Source organism: Pteropus vampyrus, unplaced genomic scaffold (assembly GCF_000151845.1).
Source record: "Pteropus vampyrus isolate Shadow unplaced genomic scaffold, Pvam_2.0 Scaffold1069, whole genome shotgun sequence".
In the NCBI taxonomy this organism is placed as follows: Eukaryota; Metazoa; Chordata; class Mammalia; order Chiroptera; family Pteropodidae; genus Pteropus; species Pteropus vampyrus.
Window position 1 is genome coordinate 23,585 of NW_011889850.1, and position 5,400 is coordinate 28,984.

Below are 5,400 nucleotides of genomic sequence, written 5' to 3' on the forward strand. Positions count from 1 at the left end.
GTAAAAATATCCATGTAATAGGGCTACCTGAAGGAAAACAAGACATTGAAGAGCTATTTGAAGAAGTAATGATGGAAAACTTCCCTAACTTGGTGAAGGAAATAGACATAAAGCCTCAGGAAGCTCAGAGAGTCCCTAAAACCAGGAACCCAAAGAGGCCCACACCAAGACACATCATTATTAAAATGTCAAAGGTTAAATACAAAGAGAGAATCTTGAAAGCAGAAATAGAAAAGCAGTTAGTTACTTACAAGTGAGCACCCATAAAACTGATAGCTGATCTCTCAAAAGAAACATTGCAGAACAGAAGGCTTTGGTACAAAATATTCAACGTGGTGAAAACCCAGGATGTAAAATTAAGAATACTTTATCCAGGAAAGCTATCATTTAGAGTTGAAGACAGATAAAGAGCTTCCCAGAAAAAAAAAAAAAAAGCTAAGGGAATTTATCAACACTGAGCCAGTATTACAGGAAATGTTGGAGAGATTTCTTTAATAAGAAAAAATATGTATCAATATCATGAATAAAAATTGGTTATAACTACATATCGATCAAAGACTACCTCAGATGGGAAAGAATTAAGTGCTCCAACCAAAAGATAGAGTGCCTGAATGGACAAGAAAACAAGACCCCTAACTATGCTACCTACAAGAGACTCACTTCAGATTTAAAGACACGCACAGACTGAAAGGAAGTGGATGGAAAAATATATTACCTTGATAGACTTAGAAGGTATTACACTGAGTTGAATGGGTCAGATAGGGAAAGACAAATATTACATGATTTCAGATATATATGGAATCTAAAGAACAAAATCAACAATGACAAAAGTGGAAATAAACTCATAGATACAGAGAATATTTAGAGGGATACTAGATGGGAGGGGTGGGGGGAGGAAGGCAAAGGGATTAAGAGGTACAAACGGATAGTTGCAGAATAGACATGAAGATGTAGAGTGTAGCATAGGGAAGATGGTTAATAATGCTGTAATAAATATGTAGACAGATAAAGAGCTTCCCAGACGGGAAGATGGGTGCTAGATTTAGTGGGATGATCACTTTGTGAGTTATGTGCATCTCTGATCACTATGCTATACAACTGAAACTGGTATATTATTGTATGCCAAGCATAATTGAAAAAAAACTAATTGAATTGTTAAATGTAAACACAAGCAACTACTTGTCTATTATATTTCAATAAAGACGAAAACTGTTATTAAAAATTTTAAGTTAATAAACAGAAGTTCTTGTTCAGAGATTGAATTTATAAAAATAAACCAAACCTAAGTTCTGGAGCTAAAGAATTTTTTATGAATCAAATAAAGAATGCAAAAGAGATCATCTGCAGCAAGGCAGACCATATGGATGACAAAAATGACTTGCAGTATAAAAATAATACATTTAGGAGAAGTAAGGGAACTAAGGCTTAAAAAAGAGTAAAGAAAGCCGATGAGAACTATCAAATTCCATCAGAAAGGCACGTATAAGAATAATTGAGGTTTTACATGAAGAGAGAATGAAGAGGGCAGAGCATTTATTTAAAAAAAAAAATAATAGCTGAGTACTGCCAAAACCTAGGGAAGGATTTGGATATAAAAATTTACAAAGCTAATAGAACACTATATTTTCTAAATGTAAAAAGAGCTTCTCCAATACAAGTTATAATGAAACTGTCAAAAATCAATGTTAAAGAAAGAATATTTAAGGCATCCAGGGAAAAATAAACTACAAAGGAATCCCCATTAGGTTATCAGAAGATTTCTAAGCAGAAACCTTACAAGCCAGGAGAGATTGGAAAGACATATTAAAAGTGTTGAAAGACATAAATTGTTGACCAAGAATACTTTATCCAGAAAATTTCTCCTTCAGAAATGAAGGAGAAATAAAGGTTTTCTCAAACAAAAGCTGAGGGTTTTCAACACCACTAGCCCTGCCTAACAAGATGTGCTGTAAGAATTACTCAAATTGAAATAAAACAATGCTAAAAAGTGACATGAAAATATATAGAAGTACATAAAACACTTGTAAAGGTGAAAAATAGTCGGAACTAGAAAACTAATTATATTAGAATAGTGTAATAATCATCAACTATAAATTAAAAATTAAGTAGAAGTATAGTCAAAAGAACTAGACTGCTTTAAAATTACAACTAAATGATAAAACAAACAACTTGGAGAACCACCTGAAGTCTAGCTGATCATAGCACATACATCTGAGAATATAGAGAAAAAGCCACATCGAGACTGGAGGCTGCGGGTTAAGTTCTGGCTGTAATCTCTATTGGCCTGACAGAATTGGTTTGCTTCACCTTGTGTCTCCTTGAGACCCCACTCCACCCAACCTACAAGTTGCCGGTGGCTAACCCATTGCCAGGCAACCAGCCACACCCTGTGCTTCTCCTGGGCCAGGAAGTTGATAGCAAACCAAAGCCCTCAGCTTGTGCAGCCTGTGTGCAGTCACTGCATCCTGGGAGAGACTTTCTACGGAAAGCTACAAACCCTGTCCTGACCTACAGTATTTCATTAACAGATCTCAGGCATCTACCGGCCTGAGGCAGGCAACAGTTGGCCTTGCTGCAATCTAAGACTTTTACAGGAGCCATAGATTCAGCATGGGGACAAAATCTGATTCTACATTGGTAAGGTGAAATTTGCACGCTTTACCCTGGTGACTCCCTGGGTCCCTGAGCACTCAACTCTCATACTAAAAAAAAAGGTTCTTTCAGCTGTGGAGACTTATAGACAACTGACAGACAGCCTCAGGCCTTGAGATGCACTGGTCCTTTTGCTGAGCCACCACAGGCATGGTACTGAGAGTAATCGACCTCAGCTCTTGGCGTGGTCTCTCCCACTTACCTCCAGATCCAGCACAGGCAGAAACCATTTGTGGATCAATTTGTAGCTTCTACCAGATAACTTCAAACAATCAAAGGCAGTGGCTGACCTTGGCCTATTGGGAGCCTCTCCCAAGGGACCCCAGAACCAAACACCTGGAGAATGGCATCAGACCACAGCAGAGCACCACCTCACTAGCCCTATAAATGGCACATCCAAAGGGTGGTCTCAACAGGTACATGAGCCTGCTGGGGCAAATCCCACTTTAGGATGTCAGCCCACAAACAGCAGCTCATACCCTTGAGTGTGGCCAATCTCCACAGCCAGCCAGTCAGCTCAAAAAGTCAGTCCCATATAATGATGTGCTAACAACAATCAAGACTTAGCTACAATAGGAGAACATGTACAATCCACACAAGAAATACACCCAGAGTCCCCGGTGCAGGTGATCAGGGAGACTGTGCTACTGTGCCACACAAAACTCCTACTGCATAAGGCCACCTGGAGAAGGCTGAGAGAAGTAACATATCTGCCTAATACATAGAAATGAACACAGAGAAGCAACTAAGATGAGACAACAAAGAAACATGCCACAAATGAAACAACAGGAGAAGACTCCAGAAAAGACTCTAAATGAAATGGAGGCAAGCAACCAGTCATAGAGTTCAAAACACTGGTTACAAGGATGCTCAATGTACTTAGAGAGAGAATAAATGATCTCAGTGAGGACATCAACAGAGAGATAGTAAGCATAAAAAAGGACATCAAAACCATAAAAAAAGAACCAATCAGAAATAAAAAATGCAATAACTGAAATTAAGAAAACACTATAAAGAATCAACAGTAGAGTAAATGAAGCAAAAAACTAAATCAGTGAGTTAGAAGATAAGGTAGCAGAAAACACCCAAGAAAAATAAAGACAAGAAAAAAGAATAAAAAACATGAGGAAAGTTTAAGAGACCTCTGGGACAATATCAAATGTACCAATATCTGCATCATGGGAGTACCAGAGGGAGAAGAGAGACAGAAAGAGACTGAGAACCTATTTGAAGAAATGACTGAAAACTTTCCTAACTTATCGAAGGAAATAAACATATAAGTCTAGGAAGCACAGAGTCCCAAACAAGAGGAACCGAAACGGACCCACACAAAGACACATCATCATTAAAATTCCAAAGGTTAAAGACAAAGAAAGAATCTTAAAAGCAAAAAGAGAAAAGCAGCTAGTCATCTACAATGGTACTCTTATAAGAATGTAAGCCAATTTTCCAACAGAGAATTTGCAGGCCAGAAGGTATTGACACGGAATATTTAAAGTGATGAAAACTAAGAACCTAAAACCAAGAGTACATTACCAACAAGGCTATCAATTAAAATTGAATGTGAGATAAAGAGATTCCCAGAAAGGAAAGAATTAAAGGAATTCATCAGCAGCAAGCCACTATTACAAGAAATACTATGTGGACTTCTGTAAAAAAAAAAAAAAAAAAAAAAAAAGTGGCTACTCTTATTTTCTTTTGATTTCTATTTAAGCGAAATATCTTTTTTATCCCTTTACTTGGAGTCTATAAATCAATAAAGCTGAAGTGAGTCTCCTGTAGGTAGCATATAGTTGATTTTTGTTTTGTCCATACCGCCACTCTGCGCCATTGATCAGTAAATTTGATTCATTTAAATATAGAGTACTTATTGATATTTAAAGACTTACTAAAGTCATCTTATTGCTTTCTGTAGGTTTTTTATTTCTATTATTTCTTTTTATTTTTGTTTTTGCCTATCATGTAAATTTGTTATTTTTCATGGTGGAATGCTTTGTTTCCCTTTTGTATCTTTTATAAGTCTATTCTAGATTTTTTTGTGTGATTGCTATGAGGATAACATAAAACACCTCATAGACAATATAGTCCATTTTAAGTTGATAGTAACTTATCTATGACTGACTACAGAGGTGCCACCCTTTTACTTTGCACCATTTTTTTAATTGATGTCACAGTTTACCTCTGTTTATGTTGTGTATTTGGTAACACATTATAGTAGGTATAATTTTTATATACTTTTCCATTGACCTTACACTATAGGTAAGAGGTTAACACACTATCCTATTCTAAAATTAGAGTTTTCTAAATCTGACTATATATGTGTGTGTGTGTGTGTGTATAATTTTACCTTTACTAGTGTGTTGTATACTTTTATATGTTTTCATTAGAAACTTTTCATTTCAACCTTAGGAACTCCTTTCAGTATTTCTTACAAGGCAGTTCTGGTGGTGATAAAATCCTTCAGCATATTTTTGTCTTCGGAAGTCTTCATTTCTCCTTTATATCTGAAAGATAACTATGCCTAACATAGTAATTTTGGCTGGCAATTTTTATCTTTCAACATTTTGATTATGTCATTCCACTCTCTCCTCATCTGTATGGTTTCTGCTAAAATCTACTGGTCGCCTAATGGGGGTTTCTTTGTAGATAACACTTTTTTTCCCCCTCTGGCTGCCTTTAGGAGTCTATCTTTATTTTTGATACATAATAGTTCAATTATAATGTGTCTTGGATAATATATTTTGTCAT